Source organism: Festucalex cinctus, chromosome 11 (genome assembly GCF_051991245.1).
Source record: "Festucalex cinctus isolate MCC-2025b chromosome 11, RoL_Fcin_1.0, whole genome shotgun sequence".
Taxonomy (NCBI): Eukaryota; Metazoa; Chordata; class Actinopteri; order Syngnathiformes; family Syngnathidae; genus Festucalex; species Festucalex cinctus.
The window spans coordinates 29,941,564-29,951,098 of NC_135421.1; positions in this window are offsets into that span (position 1 = coordinate 29,941,564).

Here is a 9,535-nt window from a genome sequence, read left to right on the forward strand (position 1 = left end):
TGTGAAATAACCTCATCCAGGGAATTTTAATGGCTTATTTACGTCGTAGACTGCCGCGAACGGGATGAATGATGTCATCAAGCCCAAGCCACCCGCGACAGCAGAGGGCGCTGTCGCTGGGCGTGGGCGCCAAGTGTCTACCTCGGGACTACAAAAATGGCGGCGGTTTTGTAGTTTTCGCTTCTTTCGGTTGTTTTTGGAATAATGCTGTGCATTTGGCACGTTTTTCGCTTGTCATTTAACTTAGTGATTCATTCTTTCAACTGTCTTTTGTTAAATAACCTCATCCAGGGAATTTTAATGGCTTATTTACGTCGTAGAGTTCCGCGAACGGGATTAATGATGTCATCAAGCCCAAGCCACCCGCGACAGCAGAGGGCGCTGTCGCTCAACGTGGGCGCCAAGTGTCTACCTCGGGACTACAAAAATGGCGGCGGTTTTGTAGTTTTCACTTCTTTCGGTTGTTTTTGGAATAATGCTGTGCATTTGGCACGTTTTTCGGTTGTCATTTAACTTAATGATTCATTCTTTCAACTGTTGTTTGTGAAATAACCTCCTCCAGGGAATTTTAATGGCTTATTTACGTCGTAGACTGCCGCGAACGGGATGAATGATGTCATCAAGCCCAAGCCACCCGCGACAGCAGAGGGCGCTGTCGCTGGGCGTGGGCGCAACGTGTCTACCTCGGGACTACAAAAATGGCGGCGGTTTTGTAGTTTTCGCTTCTTTCGGTTGTTTTTGGAATAATGCTGTGCATTTGGCACGTTTTTCGGTTGTCATTTAACTTGATGATTCATTCTTTCAACTGTCTTTTGTTAAATAACCTCATCCAGGGAATTTTAATGGCTTATTTACGTCGTAGAGTTCCGCGAACGGGATTAATGATGTCATCAAGCCCAAGCCACCCGCGACAGCAGAGGGCGCTGTCGCTGGACGTGGGCGCCACTTGTCTTCCTCGGGACTACAAAAATGGCGGCGGTTTTGTAGTTTTCGCTTCTTTCGGTTGTTTTTGGAATAATGCTGTGCATTTGGCACGTTTTTCGGTTGTCATTTAACTTAATGATTCCTTCTTTCAACTGTCTTTTGTTAAATAACCTCATCCAGGGAATTTTAATGGCTTATTTACGTCGTAGAGTTCCGCGAACGGGATTAATGATGTCATCAAGCCCAAGCCACCCGCGACAGCAGAGGGCGCTGTCGCTGGACGTGGGCGCCACTTGTCTTCCTCGGGACTACAAAAATGCCGGCGGTTTTGTAGTTTTCGCTTCTTTCGGTTGTTTTTGGAATAATGCTGTGCATTTGGCAGGTTTTTCGGTTGTCATTTAACTTAATGATTCATTCTTTCAATTGTTGTTTGTGAAATAACCTCCTCCAGGGAATTTTAATGGCTTATTTACGTCGTAGACTGCCGCGAACGGGATGAATGATGTCATCAAGCCCAAGCCACCCGCGACAGCAGAGGGCGTGTCGCTGGGCGTGGGCGCCAAGTGTCTACCTCGGGACTACAAAAATGGCGGCGGTTTTGTAGTTTTCGCTTCTTTCGGTTGTTTTTGGAATAATGCTGTGCATTTGGCACGTTTTTCGGTTGTCATTTAACTTAATGATTCATTCTTTCAACTGTTGTTTGTGAAATAACCTCCTCCAGGGAATTTTAATGGCTTATTTACGTCGTAGACTGCCGCGAACGGGATGAATGATGTCATCAAGCCCAAGCCACCCGCGACAGCAGAGGGCGCTGTCGCTGGGCGTGGGAGCCAAGTGTCTACCTCGGGACTACAAAAATGGCGGCGGTTTTGTAGTTTTCGCTTCTTTCGGTTGTTTTTGGAATAATGCTGTGCATTTGGCACGTTTCTCGGTTGTCATTTAACTTAATGATTCATTCTTTCAACTGTCTTTTGTTAAATAACCTCATCCAGGGAATTTTAATGGCTTATTTACGTCGTAGAGTTCCGCGAACGGGATTAATGATGTCATCAAGCCCAAGCCACCCGCGACAGCAGAGGGCGCTGTCGCTGGAAGTGGGCGCCACTTGTCTTCCTCGGGACTACAAAAATGGCGGCGGTTTTGTAGTTTTCGCTTCTTTCGGTTGTTTTTGGAATAATGCTGTGCATTTGGCACGTTTTTCGGTTGTCATTTAACTTAATGATTCATTCTTTCAACTGTTGTTTGTGAAATAACCTCATCCAGGGAATTTTAATGGCTTATTTACGTCGTAGACTGCCGCGAACGGGATGAATGATGTCATCAAGCCCAAGCCACCCGCGACAGCAGAGGGCGCTGTCGCTGGGCGTGGGCGCCAAGTGTCTACCTCGGGACTACAAAAATGGCGGCGGTTTTGTAGTTTTCGCTTCTTTCGGTTGTTTTTGGAATAATGCTGTGCATTTGGCACGTTTTTCGCTTGTCATTTAACTTAGTGATTCATTCTTTCAACTGTCTTTTGTTAAATAACCTCATCCAGGGAATTTTAATGGCTTATTTACGTCGTAGAGTTCCGCGAACGGGATTAATGATGTCATCAAGCCCAAGCCACCCGCGACAGCAGAGGGCGCTGTCGCTCAACGTGGGCGCCAAGTGTCTACCTCGGGACTACAAAAATGGCGGCGGTTTTGTAGTTTTCACTTCTTTCGGTTGTTTTTGGAATAATGCTGTGCATTTGGCACGTTTTTCGGTTGTCATTTAACTTAATGATTCATTCTTTCAACTGTTGTTTGTGAAATAACCTCCTCCAGGGAATTTTAATGGCTTATTTACGTCGTAGACTGCCGCGAACGGGATGAATGATGTCATCAAGCCCAAGCCACCCGCGACAGCAGAGGGCGCTGTCGCTGGGCGTGGGCGCAACGTGTCTACCTCGGGACTACAAAAATGGCGGCGGTTTTGTAGTTTTCGCTTCTTTCGGTTGTTTTTGGAATAATGCTGTGCATTTGGCACGTTTTTCGGTTGTCATTTAACTTGATGATTCATTCTTTCAACTGTCTTTTGTTAAATAACCTCATCCAGGGAATTTTAATGGCTTATTTACGTCGTAGAGTTCCGCGAACGGGATTAATGATGTCATCAAGCCCAAGCCACCCGCGACAGCAGAGGGCGCTGTCGCTGGAAGTGGGCGCCACTTGTCTTCCTCGGGACTACAAAAATGGCGGCGGTTTTGTAGTTTTCGCTTCTTTCGGTTGTTTTTGGAATAATGCTGTGCATTTGGCACGTTTTTCGGTTGTCATTTAACTTAATGATTCATTCTTTCAACTGTTGTTTGTGAAATAACCTCATCCAGGGAATTTTAATGGCTTATTTACGTCGTAGACTGCCGCGAACGGGATGAATGATGTCATCAAGCCCAAGCCACCCGCGACAGCAGAGGGCGCTGTCGCTGGGCGTGGGCGCCAAGTGTCTACCTCGGGACTACAAAAATGGCGGCGGTTTTGTAGTTTTCGCTTCTTTCGGTTGTTTTTGGAATAATGCTGTGCATTTGGCACGTTTTTCGCTTGTCATTTAACTTAGTGATTCATTCTTTCAACTGTCTTTTGTTAAATAACCTCATCCAGGGAATTTTAATGGCTTATTTACGTCGTAGAGTTCCGCGAACGGGATTAATGATGTCATCAAGCCCAAGCCACCCGCGACAGCAGAGGGCGCTGTCGCTCAACGTGGGCGCCAAGTGTCTACCTCGGGACTACAAAAATGGCGGCGGTTTTGTAGTTTTCACTTCTTTCGGTTGTTTTTGGAATAATGCTGTGCATTTGGCACGTTTTTCGGTTGTCATTTAACTTAATGATTCATTCTTTCAACTGTTGTTTGTGAAATAACCTCCTCCAGGGAATTTTAATGGCTTATTTACGTCGTAGACTGCCGCGAACGGGATGAATGATGTCATCAAGCCCAAGCCACCCGCGACAGCAGAGGGCGCTGTCGCTGGGCGTGGGCGCAACGTGTCTACCTCGGGACTACAAAAATGGCGGCGGTTTTGTAGTTTTCGCTTCTTTCGGTTGTTTTTGGAATAATGCTGTGCATTTGGCACGTTTTTCGGTTGTCATTTAACTTGATGATTCATTCTTTCAACTGTCTTTTGTTAAATAACCTCATCCAGGGAATTTTAATGGCTTATTTACGTCGTAGAGTTCCGCGAACGGGATTAATGATGTCATCAAGCCCAAGCCACCCGCGACAGCAGAGGGCGCTGTCGCTGGACGTGGGCGCCACTTGTCTTCCTCGGGACTACAAAAATGGCGGCGGTTTTGTAGTTTTCGCTTCTTTCGGTTGTTTTTGGAATAATGCTGTGCATTTGGCACGTTTTTCGGTTGTCATTTAACTTAATGATTCCTTCTTTCAACTGTCTTTTGTTAAATAACCTCATCCAGGGAATTTTAATGGCTTATTTACGTCGTAGAGTTCCGCGAACGGGATTAATGATGTCATCAAGCCCAAGCCACCCGCGACAGCAGAGGGCGCTGTCGCTGGACGTGGGCGCCACTTGTCTTCCTCGGGACTACAAAAATGCCGGCGGTTTTGTAGTTTTCGCTTCTTTCGGTTGTTTTTGGAATAATGCTGTGCATTTGGCAGGTTTTTCGGTTGTCATTTAACTTAATGATTCATTCTTTCAATTGTTGTTTGTGAAATAACCTCCTCCAGGGAATTTTAATGGCTTATTTACGTCGTAGACTGCCGCGAACGGGATGAATGATGTCATCAAGCCCAAGCCACCCGCGACAGCAGAGGGCGTGTCGCTGGGCGTGGGCGCCAAGTGTCTACCTCGGGACTACAAAAATGGCGGCGGTTTTGTAGTTTTCGCTTCTTTCGGTTGTTTTTGGAATAATGCTGTGCATTTGGCACGTTTTTCGGTTGTCATTTAACTTAATGATTCATTCTTTCAACTGTTGTTTGTGAAATAACCTCCTCCAGGGAATTTTAATGGCTTATTTACGTCGTAGACTGCCGCGAACGGGATGAATGATGTCATCAAGCCCAAGCCACCCGCGACAGCAGAGGGCGCTGTCGCTGGGCGTGGGAGCCAAGTGTCTACCTCGGGACTACAAAAATGGCGGCGGTTTTGTAGTTTTCGCTTCTTTCGGTTGTTTTTGGAATAATGCTGTGCATTTGGCACGTTTCTCGGTTGTCATTTAACTTAATGATTCATTCTTTCAACTGTCTTTTGTTAAATAACCTCATCCAGGGAATTTTAATGGCTTATTTACGTCGTAGAGTTCCGCGAACGGGATTAATGATGTCATCAAGCCCAAGCCACCCGCGACAGCAGAGGGCGCTGTCGCTGGAAGTGGGCGCCACTTGTCTTCCTCGGGACTACAAAAATGGCGGCGGTTTTGTAGTTTTCGCTTCTTTCGGTTGTTTTTGGAATAATGCTGTGCATTTGGCACGTTTTTCGGTTGTCATTTAACTTAATGATTCATTCTTTCAACTGTTGTTTGTGAAATAACCTCATCCAGGGAATTTTAATGGCTTATTTACGTCGTAGACTGCCGCGAACGGGATGAATGATGTCATCAAGCCCAAGCCACCCGCGACAGCAGAGGGCGCTGTCGCTGGGCGTGGGCGCCAAGTGTCTACCTCGGGACTACAAAAATGGCGGCGGTTTTGTAGTTTTCGCTTCTTTCGGTTGTTTTTGGAATAATGCTGTGCATTTGGCACGTTTTTCGCTTGTCATTTAACTTAGTGATTCATTCTTTCAACTGTCTTTTGTTAAATAACCTCATCCAGGGAATTTTAATGGCTTATTTACGTCGTAGAGTTCCGCGAACGGGATTAATGATGTCATCAAGCCCAAGCCACCCGCGACAGCAGAGGGCGCTGTCGCTCAACGTGGGCGCCAAGTGTCTACCTCGGGACTACAAAAATGGCGGCGGTTTTGTAGTTTTCACTTCTTTCGGTTGTTTTTGGAATAATGCTGTGCATTTGGCACGTTTTTCGGTTGTCATTTAACTTAATGATTCATTCTTTCAACTGTTGTTTGTGAAATAACCTCCTCCAGGGAATTTTAATGGCTTATTTACGTCGTAGACTGCCGCGAACGGGATGAATGATGTCATCAAGCCCAAGCCACCCGCGACAGCAGAGGGCGCTGTCGCTGGGCGTGGGCGCAACGTGTCTACCTCGGGACTACAAAAATGGCGGCGGTTTTGTAGTTTTCGCTTCTTTCGGTTGTTTTTGGAATAATGCTGTGCATTTGGCACGTTTTTCGGTTGTCATTTAACTTGATGATTCATTCTTTCAACTGTCTTTTGTTAAATAACCTCATCCAGGGAATTTTAATGGCTTATTTACGTCGTAGAGTTCCGCGAACGGGATTAATGATGTCATCAAGCCCAAGCCACCCGCGACAGCAGAGGGCGCTGTCGCTGGACGTGGGCGCCACTTGTCTTCCTCGGGACTACAAAAATGGCGGCGGTTTTGTAGTTTTCGCTTCTTTCGGTTGTTTTTGGAATAATGCTGTGCATTTGGCACGTTTTTCGGTTGTCATTTAACTTAATGATTCCTTCTTTCAACTGTCTTTTGTTAAATAACCTCATCCAGGGAATTTTAATGGCTTATTTACGTCGTAGAGTTCCGCGAACGGGATTAATGATGTCATCAAGCCCAAGCCACCCGCGACAGCAGAGGGCGCTGTCGCTGGACGTGGGCGCCACTTGTCTTCCTCGGGACTACAAAAATGGTGGCGGTTTTGTAGTTTTAGCTTCTTTCGGTAGTTTTTGGAATAATGCTGTGCATTTGGCACGTTTTTCGGTTGTCAGTTGACTTAATGATTCATTCTTTCAACTGTCTTTTGTGAAATAAACTCATCCAGGGAATTTTAATGGCCTATTTACGTCGTAGACTGCCGCGAACGGGATGAATGATGTCATCAAGCCCAAGCCACCCGCGACAGCAGAGGGCGCTGTCGCTGGGCGTGGGCGCCACGTGTCTACCTCGGGACTACAAAAATGGCGGCGGTTTTGTAGTTTTCGCTTCTTTCGGTTGTTTTTGGAATAATGCTGTGCATTTGGCACGTTTTTCGGTTGTCAGTTGACTTAATGATTCATTCTTTCAACTGTCTTTTGTGAAATAAACTCATCCAGGGAACTTTAATGGCTTATTTACGTCGTAGACTGCCGCGAACGGGATGAATGATGTCATCAAGCCCAAGCCACCCGCGACAGCAGAGGGCGCTGTCGCTGGGCGTGGGCGCCACGTGTCTACCTCGGGACTACAAAAATGGCGGCGGTTTTGTAGTTTTCGCTTCTTTCGGTTGTTTTTGGAATAATGCTGTGCATTTGGCACGTTTTTCGGTTGTCAGTTGACTTAATGATTCATTCTTTCAACTGTCTTTTGTGAAATAAACTCATCCAGGGAATTTTAATGGCTTATTTACGTCGTAGACTGCCGCGAACGGGATGAATGATGTCATCAAGCCCAAGCCACCCGCGACAGCAGAGGGCGCTGTCGCTGGGCGTGGGCGCCACGTGTCTACCTCGGGACTACAAAAATGGCGGCGGTTTTGTAGTTTTCGCTTCTTTCGGTTGTTTTTGGAATAATGCTGTGAATTTGGCACGTTTTTCGGTTGTCAGTTGATATAATGATTCATTCTTTCAACTGTCTTTTGTGAAATAAACTCATCCAGGGAATTTTAATGGCTTATTTACGTCGTAGACTGCCGCGAACGGGATGAATGATTTTATCAAGCCCAAGCCATTCGCGACGGCAGAGGGCGCTGTCGCTGGACGTGGGCGCCACGTGTCTACATCGGGACTACAAAAATGGCGGCGGTTTTGTAGTTTTCGCTTATTTCGGTTGTTTTTGGAATAATGCTGTGCATTTGGCACGTTTTTCGGTTGTCATTTAACTTAATGATTCATTCTTTCAACTGTCTTTTGTGAAATAAACTCATCCAGGGAATTTTAATGGCTTATTTACGTCGTAGACTGCCGCGAACGGGATGAATGATTTTATCAAGCCCAAGCCATTCGCGACGGCAGAGGGCGCTGTCGCTGGACGTGGGCGCCACGTGTCTACATCGGGACTACAAAAATGGCGGCGGTTTTGTAGTTTTCGCTTATTTCGGTTGTTTTTGGAATAATGCTGTGCATTTGGCACGTTTTTCGGTTGTCATTTAACTTAATGATTCATTCTTTCAACTGTCTTTTGTGAAATAAACTCATCCAGGGAATTTTAATGGCTTATTTACGTCGTAGACTGCCGCGAACGGGATGAATGATTTTATCAAGCCCAAGCCACCCGCGACAGCAGAGGGCGCTGTCGCTGGGCGTGGGCGCCACGTGTCTACCTCGGGACTACAAAAATGGCGGCGGTTTTGTAGTTTTCGCTTCTTTCGGTTGTTTTTGGAATAATGCTGTGAATTTGGCACATTTTTCGGTTGTCAGTTGATTTAATGATTCATTCTTTCAACTGTCTTTTGTGAAATAAACTCATCCAGGGAATTTTAATGGCTTATTTACGTCGTAGACTGCCGCGAACGGGATGAATGATGTCATCAAGCCCAAGCCACCCGCGACAGCAGAGGGCGCTGTCGCTGGACGTGGCCGCCACGTGTCTTCATCGGGACTACAAAAATGGCGGCGGTTTTGTAGTTTTCGCTTATTTCGGTTGTTTTTGGAATAATGCTGTGCATTTGGCACGTTTTTCGATTGTCATTTAACTTAATGATTAATTCTTTCAACTGTCTTTTGTGAAATAAACTCATCCAGGGAATTTTAATAGCTTATTTACGTCTTAGACTGGCGTGAAAGGGGATGAATGATTTTATCAAGCCACCCGCGACAGCAGAGGGCGCTGTCGCTGAACGTGGGCGCCACGTGTCTACCTCGGGACTACAAAAATGGCGGCGGATTTGTAGTTTTCGCTTATTTCGGTTGTTTTTGGAATAATGCTGTGCATTTGGCACCTTTTTCGGTTGTCATTTAACTTAATAATTCATTCTTTCAACTGTCTTTTGTGAAATAAACTCATCCAGGGAATTTTAATGGCTTATTTACGTCGTAGACTGCCGCAAACGGGATGAATGATGTCATCAAGCCCAAGCCACCCGCGACAGCAGAGGGCGCTGTCGCTGGGCGTGGGCGCCACGTGTCTACCTCGGGACTACAAAAATGGAGGCGGTTTTGTAGTTTTCGCTGACTTTTGGAATATGTTTTTTTTTTACTTTTTTTACTTTTGGAAGATGTTTTTTTTTACTTTTTTACTTTTGGAAGATGCTTTTTTAGACTTTTTTGACTTTTGGAAGATGTTTTTCTTTACTTTTTTGACTTTTGGAAGATGTTTTTTTTTACTTTTTTACTTGGACGATGTCCTTGGAATTGTTGGAAGATGTTTTTTTTTTACTTTTTTGACTTTAGGAATATGTTTTTTTTGACTTTTTTGACTTTTGGAAGATGTTTTATTTGACTTTTTGACTTGGACGATGTACTTGGAATTTTTGGAAGATGCCTTTTTGACTTTTTTGACTTTTGGAAGATGTTTTTTTTTTTACTTTTTGACTTGGACGATGTCCTTGGACTTGTTGGAAGATGGTTTTTTTTTACTTGGACGATGT